The sequence below is a fragment of the Eriocheir sinensis genome, chromosome 56 (genome assembly GCF_024679095.1).
Source record: "Eriocheir sinensis breed Jianghai 21 chromosome 56, ASM2467909v1, whole genome shotgun sequence".
NCBI classification, from domain to species: Eukaryota; Metazoa; Arthropoda; class Malacostraca; order Decapoda; family Varunidae; genus Eriocheir; species Eriocheir sinensis.
In genome coordinates, this window is record NC_066564.1 from 8,756,715 (window position 1) to 8,767,153 (window position 10,439).

At 45.4% G+C, this 10,439-nt stretch overlaps 1 protein-coding gene across 1 annotated transcript in view; it reads right to left on the minus strand.

The window, feature by feature from the left end:
- LOC126984262 (uncharacterized) overlaps positions 1-10,439 on the minus strand; it is a 274,528-nt gene that overhangs the window by 246,077 nt on the left and 18,012 nt on the right. The window contains exon 2 of the mRNA XM_050837881.1: positions 3,445-3,566. The gene's annotated coding sequence lies outside the window, so the exon portion shown is untranslated. The remainder of the gene's footprint in view (positions 1-3,444; positions 3,567-10,439) is intronic.

Genomic DNA, 10,439 nt, shown 5'->3' on the forward strand with positions numbered 1-10,439 from the left:
TTTTACAGCAAAGGAGACAGCTCAAGGGCACAAAAAAAAGGAAACAACAATATATATAAAAAAAGCCCGCTATTCGCTGCTCCTCTTTGCTCTTTTTTCTTTCTTCTCTTTCTACTACTCTTTCTACCCCCTTTTTTTAATACATGTCAAACTCGACCACCACAAGACACATACACTGGTCTTTCGGAGGACGCGAGTGGCTATACACGAGCGAGCTGGTTTTGTTTACTATAACCAAATTAGTCCTCCTCCTCCCTCATCGCAAGCTACGTTAGTCTTGGGGAGGAATGATGTGGTTTCAAGAGCGATTTTTTCTTTAACCAAACCATTCTCTTTCTGCCCTTTCTTAATCCAGTAACCTCAGAAAGACAAGATTCAGGTCACGATTGATTCTCTTTCTGTCTGCTGTCTTAGAGAAGGGAGCGACTTCATACACCTATTCAAGTTTACAGTAACCAATCCAGTTATCGTTCTCCCTTTTTAAAATCCTATAACTTCCGAAAAACAAGATTCAGGTGACGATTCATTCCGTTTCTGCATACTGTCTTAGAGAAGGGAGCGACTTCATACACGGATTCAGGTTTACAGTGACCAATCCAGTTCTCTTTCTCCCTTTTTTAACCCTATAAACTACAGAAAACAAGATTCAGGTCACGATTGATTCCCTTTCTGCCTACTGTCTTAGAGAAGTGAGTGACTCCAGTCGGTGGCTGAGTCGTCAAAGTAACGGCCTCGTGTTCAGGGGGGACAGAGTCCCCCGCCCTTGAGTACCAAGCTGATTTCAGCGCCGCCAGCGCCGAGGGAGTAAATGCTGTCCTTGCTCCACCCAGAACCCCACCCGAACCTGGACTCTATCTCTAGGATCAAAGATGAGCTCTGGGAGAGCCAATGTATGGGCACAAGATGCCACTACTATACTACTACCACTGCGCTAGAACGCGCCAGGACCTGGCCAAGACGACCCGACCGACCATCAGGAACCAATCATCAGGACCATCAAGAGGAGCCCGGCTAAGAAGGCCAAAAAAAAAAAAAAAATTATGCGGATTTAATTAAGTTTACAGTAGCCGAATCCACTTCCCTTTCTCCCTTTTTTTTTAATCCTTTAAACAACGGAAAACAACATTCAGGTCACGACAAATCATCACATTTCTGTCTGCTGTCTTAGAGAAGTGAGCGCCTCCATTTAAGCGGATTCAAGTTTACAGTAACCAATCCAGTTCTCTTTCTCCCTTTTTCAATCCTATAACCTTAATAAAAAACAAGATTCAGGTCGAGAAAAAAATATATCACGTGAGCGATTCCCTAAGCGGACTCAAGTTTACAGTAACCAATCCAGTTCTCTTTCTCCCTTTTTTTTAATCCTATAAACTCCCAGGGATATGAATCTGGTCACGATAAATTCCCTCGCCTCGCTGCCGAACGCTAACCTGCACTTTCGACCAGAGGGGACACGGTAATGACACGTAATCCAGGCGTGGTGCGGAGGGCGGCCGGTGTGTGTGTGTAATTACCTCCGCAGGGCGCTCACAACGATTTCGTATTTTCTCGAGATCAGAGGTAAAAATAGGGTGGGGGTCTGAGGGGGGTCTGATTTTTAGGGTTTTAAGGGGGAATAAAAGGTGGGGGAGGGGTGGTTCTTATACGATAGCCTCCTCGCCTCTCCATTTCCTCTCCCTCCCCTATACCGAATGGACTATTGCTAACCGCCCCTCCTCCCTTCTTCTCCCTCCCCTGGTTGTGTTATGTGCTTGCTGCCTCAGTCTCTCTCCCCTCTCCTCTTTTCTCTCGCCCGCCTGCCTCTTACTCCCCCCTGTCATCGCTTTCCCATGCACACGCCTCGTCTGCTTGTCTTGTGCCTGTCTTTCACCTCCTTTCCCTTCTCTTCTTCCCCCTTTTCCTCCTTAAGCTCCTCGTCTACTTGTACTTTTGCTTTCACATCCTCCTCCTTCTCTCCAGGTGTGCCCTTCAGAGCTACTCATAATCGTCGTCCCTGTTTGCTCTCTTGGTCTTTAGACACCATGCACTCCCCTTGACCGGCTCGCAATATTTGTTCCACGCGCCGCTCCTTCCTTCCCTGCTTCCTTTCTCATTTATCTCTCTCTCCCCTCACCCCGCACCCTCATCATTCACTGACCCATTCACATCACGCTGCGCCCATGGACGGCATTCATTACTTAAACTTGTATTTCTCTCTTACGCTAGGGTCCTTCCTCCTCCTCCTCCTCCTCCTCCTCCTCCTCCTCCTCCTCCTCCTCCTCCTCTTCCCCTTACTCCCCATTGCAGCGTGTCTGATCCCTTTCATCCCTTGCCTATTTGACTTTTTATATCGCAGTTGACATTTACACACAAAAAGTTTCTCACACACACACACACACACACACACACACACACACACACACACACACACACACACACCGTCGGTCCTCTGCCCCTCTCTTGACAAAGCTTTCAGAAAACATAAATCCTGTTCAATCAAGAAAAAACGTCAAAACATTTTTATAAATCTTTTCCTTTTTTTTTTGTTTCATTTCTTTTATGGTTCAATACGCACGCTTCTCCCTCGCCCCCCCAACCCCCCCCCAGCCCCCCCTTCCACTCTGACCGGACAATCCTTTTCCTCCTCCTCCTCCTTCCCCCCTCCTATTTTACTTCCACCATCACAACTACCAATATCTCCTCCTTTTCCTCCTTCTTTTCTTCCTCTCTCAACCCCAACACTCCCCACATCCCTTCAATCCCCTTTTCCACCCCCGACATTTAACCCCTTCTTCCCATTCTGCACTATTTTTCTCTCTCCCTGTCCCTTCCCTTCCCTCTCTTTCCCAGCCCTCCAGACCTCAACACAGCCGACACTGCCCACTCGCCTCCCCTCCCCCCTCTCTGAAGCCAACCCGCTCCCCTTCCCTGCGCCCAGTGTTGCCAACGACCCCGCGCCTCCCGACTTTTTGTTCTTTTGGTAAAAAAAATTGGTGTTCTAGCACACTTCCCGGCGTTTGCGTTCTTTGTATGTGCGTTCCTTCCCTGATCTCTCTTGATGCTTTCCTTTCCTTATTCGCAAGTGGATGATTATACATGAGATTGTTAAGTAAACAAAGTAGGCTGCCCATGCGTCAATTACACCAACCATGACTTCCACTGATTGAAATAATGACCGATGTAAAAGTACCATTGCTCTCATTATGACCCGGACGGCCAGGTGGCGCTTTCAGTCCACATATAACATTTCCCATCACCCTTCCGACATATCTGACTACCAGGCTACCCTAAACGCTTCCACTAACTGAAGAAATGTCTAATATTGAAATAACAGTGTTGTGATCATGCTGCCAGAAGTCATTACGAGTCCACTTCTAGCGTTTCCAAGTACTATTCTTCAGTTACATAAAGGAAATCAAATGGAAACGGCCAGAACAGACTCACTACCAATGACAGTGTACTCACCGGCGACCGGCGACCACACGCCACTCTTGATGCTCCTCGTTCTTCTCATTATTATCTGGCGCCGGAGCTTCATCATCTCACCATCAACGGAGAAATCCTTATCCTGCCACCCTGGGCGACCTCTGTTGGAAGAGAAAAAAGTACTAAGGCTTGGGTTCTACAAAACTACTTGTATATCTCACACACACACACACACACACACACACACACACACACACACACACACACACACACACACTTTCAGTACTGGTTAAGAGGCTCGTAAGTACACAGCTTAAAACAATACCTTCCGCAAAATTCAATTTTGCGGGGGGTAAAAAAACATATATCATATGCAATAAGTCCGCGTGCTCGCATCTTCCACTACACGAAAGTTTTCCAAGACTACCTCTTCCAGTACGGTTGAAGGTGTGAGCACACAAACTTCTATACTTGTTGCATATAACCTGTGTTTATAAGGATATAGCGAACAGGTCCTCGAAGAATTTAGAATATGTAAGTATGATCGACAGCGGAGACACGCCAGTCCTCGTCGACAAACCGAATTGGTCGGCTCGGCTGACGCCAGCCGATAGAGTCCGTCTGTCGGCATCCTGTTACGGGCCGCCTTTGGCAAAGGCCCGTGCTCCCCCCTATAGGGAGGGAGCAGTCTTTGGAGGAGGAGTGAACGAAACCACTATCTTTCCCTACACCTGTCGACTGATTTATTCCTTCATGAATATTTCAGCCACCTCCTCCAAAATATATTCATGCTCCCGAAGTTTATAAATTTCTTTCTTTATCAGTGGAGGTGTTTTTTTTTGGCACATATATATCTAACAATTGCAATGAAATATCACATACAAGCAAGCACACGCACACACCCACGCACGGACACACACACACACACACACACACACACACACACACACACACACACACATACAAATTAGCCTTCCACCCACGCGCAAGAAGTGAACATTAAATAATTAACAAATGGCACAATTAGGATATGAGGCCCACCCTTTAATCAGAGGAGGAAAGAAGGAAGGAAGGAAGGAAGGAGCAGGCCGAGCCAAGCAAAGCCGCCGCCACTCACTGAAATACTCCATTACATTTAAGCAAGGAGGAGGGAAGGTGTGGAGGGGAAGGGAAGGAGAAATGGAAGGGGTCGGGGTGCAATGCGAAGGATTAGTGGGAAGGAAGGGGGTGAAGGTAAAAGTATGATTTATGGGGTAAAGAAGAAGCATGAGTGGAGGGAGATTATAGAGGAGCATGCGATGTTTAAAGGGAATACGAATACAAGTGAGGTCAAAGAACGAGGAGCAGGTTGTTCAGTATAAAGATAAGGGTATCAGAAACGTTATGAAGGAGTTTGAAGTGTACTGGTGAATGGAAGACGCGATGTTATTGAAGCTTACGGGTATAACTGAGATGAACGAGCGGGGAGTGAGGGACAGTTGCTTACGGGGGAGAAGTGGATTTTAAGGTAGAGAATGTAGGTTAAATACGATAGGCCAAGGATGTATATGGGTGGCTTAGTGTATTGTATGACATGTATAGGTTATATCACAGCCATGGAATAGAAAAGTTAGGCCAATATCATCACAAGCGCCATGTTATTACCAAAAGAGCCGCGAAATTCAAACTGATACTGATTTTTTTTTGTGTTTATGTGTGTCTCCAAGAAGTACCCAGAGCACACACACAAAAAAAACACTATTACATCTACATCAATTTGAATTTTGCGCGGCTCCTAGTAACAACTCGGGGCCTGTGATGGAATTGGCCGAACTCTCGTATCCTATTCTGTGGCTCTGGGTTGTGTGTATGCGTATTGGAATGTGTGTGTGTGTGTGTGGGTGCGGGTGTCCGCCGTGGTGAGTTAACCCAAAATAGGGAACATTACGGGCAGGATGTGACGGGTATGGCTGTGAGGGAAGCACTTTGCCGGGCCTTGCATTTTGTCTGTTCTTGGAAAACATTTAAAGGTGGCAGATTTCACTTTTATTCCGAGGCTTGTATATCTGGGAGAGGGGATGAAGGAGGGGAGGGGGTGCTGTGAGTGTGTGAGGGAAGAGGGGGGAAGGGGTGTTGTGAGTGTGTGTGTGTGTGTGTGTGTGTGTGTGTGTGTGTGTGTGTGTGTTCGTTGTATATACACTCACTACTACTAATACAGGTGTGGGAGCGTTGAAAGTATATAAAAAAACATACGCATATACATACACACGTAACCATTTTTAAATTCATCACATTATATTTCCTTCCTGTGCCACTGCAAACAACAGGGAGGGGAAAAAACTAAAATAAATTGATACACCCGCCAAAAAAAAAATTACGCCAACGCATCGGGCCGTGGCAGATGACGGCGCTGTCAAATTGTATCACCGAAAATAGTGCAAATACCTTTCTAAGCGCCAGTGAAACAGAAACTGGAGGTTCATCACATGTAGTGGTCGGCGGGCGGAGGACGGCAAAAAAAAAAATGGTGCTGGTAGTGATGTTCGTCGACTACACACACACACACACACACACACACACGCACACGCACACACATATATACACAGAAACGTAGATGGATAAAAGGAAGGAGGGGGGAATCGGAGCTTATGAAAGGCATGATGGCAAAGGAGGGAAGGAAGGGCGGCAAGGACATGATCAAGGCAGAGGAAGGACTGGAAAAGTGTTTGGATAGGAGGAGAAGGAGGAAGAAGCGAATAGGGAAAAGGAGGGAAAAAAAATAGATGTTAATGAAGATACAGAAGGCAAAGAAAAATATTATAACGTTGATGTTGATATTCGAGGTAAAGGTGATGATGATGATGATGATGACAAGAAGCAAGAGAAAGAAACGAAAAAAATGAGGAGGAGAAGCAAGAGGAGGATGAAGAGGAGTCAAAGGCACCACCATTAGAATCGCAGATGGAGGCTAGCAGGGGCGGGGGGCGGGGGGTCCAGTAGCCCAAGTCCACACAAACGGCTAATTACCTCCGCTGATGTGGTCACAGTGAGCCTCCCAATCCATCCACTACGGCCAGCCCTTCCGTATCAGTGACCCTCAATACCAGTGCACGCAGACCACTCTCCAACGGCACACCTCTTACAGCGCCCCACCCTCTCCAGCACCGGCCCTCCGCCACATCCCATAACACAACCTCGCCCTTTCGCCGGCCGCTCTCTCGTCTTAGCGCGGGTTGTTAGGGCGACAGAGGCCCCAGCGAGGAGGTAGCAAGGGCGGTGTATGGGTGTCCGGGGTCGGCAGTGATCAGCCATTGGGTCATCCAGGTTAGAGGTACGACAGAGCAATCAGAGTAATGGAAGTTCAAACGTGGAGCGGCAAAAGCGATACTGAACTGATGGGAAGACAGGGAGGGTGACAGGGAGGGAGAGAGAGACAGGGAGGGTGAGAGAGAGAGAGAGAGAGGAGAGAGAGAGAGGGCATAGAGAGTGGGAGAAACTAAAGAGAGAGAGAGAGAGAGAGAGAGAGAGAGAGAGAGAGAGAGAGAGAGAGAGAGAGAGAGAGAGAGAGAGAGAGAGAGAGAGGTGGTGGTGAGAGAGAGAGAGAGAGAGAGAGAGAGAGAGAGAGAGAGAGAGAGAGAGAGAGAGAGAGAGAGAGAGAGAGAGAGAGAGAGAGAGAGAGAGAGAGAGAGAGAGAGAGAGAGAGAGAGAGAGAGAGAGAGAGAGAGAGAGAGAGAGAGAGAGAGAGAGAGACTTTTTATTAATATTTCCGCTTCTACAAAACATTCCAATCAAAATTACGTTATCCCGCATAATTTTAAAATAATAAAACAACAATGACGAATGAGAAGTTTAGAGTGTTCAAAATACATACAGTACTATCAGCATGTCAACGTGTGTGTGCGTGTGTGTGTGTGTGTGTGTGTGTGTGTGTGTGTGTGTGTGTGTGTGTGTGCAGTTAAATAACACATTTACTTTTTTGCGTAATGGCACAAATCGCAAAAAAACAATGTAATCATAATTCTGTATCAGTGACAATGATTTGATTTGTATATTTATTGTAGGGAAATATAATAAATAGATGCGTAAAACAAATGGCAATTAGTATTTTTGAGCCATTAACTGCTGCCCTAACTATAGCGGAAATAATACTACTACAGCGGCAGACACAACGCATCGAACAAAAGATAGAAAACAAATGGAAAAAGTGTAGCCAAGAATAATAATAAAAAAAAAGGAAAACAAATGGAAAAAGTGTAGCCAAGAATAATAATAAAAAAAAAGGAAAACAAATGGAAAAAGTGAAGTCAAGAATAAATAAATAGATAAATAAAATGGAAAAAGTGTAGTCAAGAAGTAAAAAAAGTAAATAAATAAAAAAAAAGATAGAAAACAAATGGAAAAAGTGTTGCCAAGAAATAAAAAAATAAAATAAATAAAAATAATACGCAAGTGAAAATAGCAACGGACTGGAGAAGTACACACACAGAACAGGAAGTACACACACCACAGAAAGCACGTACACACAACAGAACGATCACACACTGCCTGGTACACACAACAGAACGTACACACACCACAGAAAGCACGTACACACAACAGAACGATCACACACTGCCTGGTACACACAACAGAACGTACACACACCACAGAAAGCACGTACACACAACAGAACGATCACACACTGCTTTACACACACAAACAGACACACACACACCAAAAGCAACACACAACACAGAAACAGATCACACACTGCCCCACAACAACACACACACACACCACACACTACAGAAAGCACCACAACACACTGCACGTACACACACCACAGAAAGTACGGTACACACACACCACAGAAAATACACACACCATAGAAAGTACACACACACACCACAGAAAGTACACACGCAACAGAACGTACACACACCACAGAAAATACACACACCACAGAAGGTACACACGCAACAGAAAATACACACAACACAGAAAGTACACACACACCACAGAAAGTATACACACCACAGAAAATACACACACCATAGAAGGTACACACGCAACAGAAAGTAGACATACACCACAAACAGAACAAACACCACAGCATACACACACACACACACACACACACACACACACACACACACACACACACTCAATAATTCGCAAACAAAACATGGAGCGGCCACATTCGCCAACATTTTCCACAATTTGCTCAGTTTATCATTCGCGCCAACACAGCATCCCTGGCAGCCCTCATCTCATATGCGCCAACATTTTTCGTATATTTTTCACAACGGTTATTTGTCATTGCATTTCAAATTTACAATATGTCTGAGTGTGTGTGTGTGTGTGTGTATGTCTGTGCCAAAGGAAGTGACCTGATTTTCTCGTCTACGCCCATAATGGAGAAACAGGAATGCTTGTGAAAAATTAAAGGGAACTGTTAGTATTTTTCAAAAGCGGAAAGTGTGTGTTTGTGTGTGTGTGTGTGTGTGTGTGTGTGTGTGTGTGTGTGTGTGTGTGTGTGTGTGTGTGTGTGTGTGTGTGTGTGTAAAAGTCACCACGGCCTGATAACGTACTGAGCTCGGTATCGCCAGCCTTAACCTTCCGGGGCATATTTTCGATGCCCATTGTTGTTAAGCACCTGAGTGATGGCATCTCGCCCACCACAGGCAGCTGTCAAATTACAAAACTGTATTTACGAGTAAGCTGCTCCTTTAGTGGACACCTATAGTGCGTCACATTTATCTAATCTCATCAAATTATCATATGCTGGTGAATTTAATTAGCAATAATAACGCATGATTTTAATAATGCTTCTCGTTGTACAAAATATGGGGAGAGGAGGGATGAAAGTGGGCATGGGGAGAGGAAAGTTAGATAACCCGGCAGAGGACGTATGAGGGAGGGTGACCTTGGTGACCTCAGTCTTGAAGGGATTAGTTACACTCCGCACTTCACCATGGCAACTTATAGGGAAGTTCTAGATTTTGAAGAGGAAAGAGTGTTCACCACATGTATAACGGTGAAGGGTGACACTGCGTTTCCGTGAACGTTCTAAAACAAAAGATATCAAGCACTGAAAGAACTCAAATTCGGCCAGAACTAATATGTTTTGCTCCACCGTTAAGTGTGTACATCCCGCGAAAAAAAAAAAAAAGGTCCTACACCAAAATCTCGCCTGCCGCCATGGTGCTCCCGCCCTTGGAAAGAAAAAACGTTTCCTGTGCCAAACCCAAACCAAACATGAGAGTATATTGAAGTGGAAACGAGCGCTACAGGCAAACGTAGAAATCGAATGTGTACTATTTGTAGAAGGGTTAGGTCCACGCATAGTGAGCATGCGGTGTGTGGTGACCTGTAAGGAATAGGTGACGGCAGAGTATACAGCACATATAAAGTGACTGTGCGATATCTGCTCATGACATGTATAGAGCAGAGAAGAGTAAGGTTAACCCGGTAGCAGCGTGAGGATCATATGCGTTTCTTAATGGTCCCTCTAAGCGAGAAAATGAGAAAAAATCACCCCTCACACAAACCTTTTCATAATATATATCAAAGCATTATATCATGGCACAAATTTGGCCCGTCGCTGCTACACGGTAAAGCCATAAATTTTGCCCGTCGCTGCTACCGGGTTAAGATATGTAGAAGTGGAAATGGGGAGTGAAGAAAGGGAGGAAACGAAAGATGGAGTGATCTAGGAGTAACCTTAGTCTAATAGGGCCAATCATATCCTGTATTTCACTAAGGCGACCTAGAGGAGGTTGTGGGGATGGGGGGAAGGTATTGGTTGTCAAGGAGTAGGTTCTGGGGCTAAGGGCGATGGTGGTGGAGGTTGAGGAGGAGATTGTGATGTTAAGAAGATTGTGGTTGTGGAAAGCGGAGATTGTGGTGGTTAAAGAGGTTGTGCCGTGCTTGTCGAGGTGATTGTTGTGGTTGGAGAAAAAGTGATAGTAGTCGAGTAGAGGTTGTGAGTATTGATGAGTTAGGTGGATGTTGAGGATGATGATAAGCTAATGAATGATGTTACTTAAGCAGTTCTGTTGTTATCAAGCTGTTAT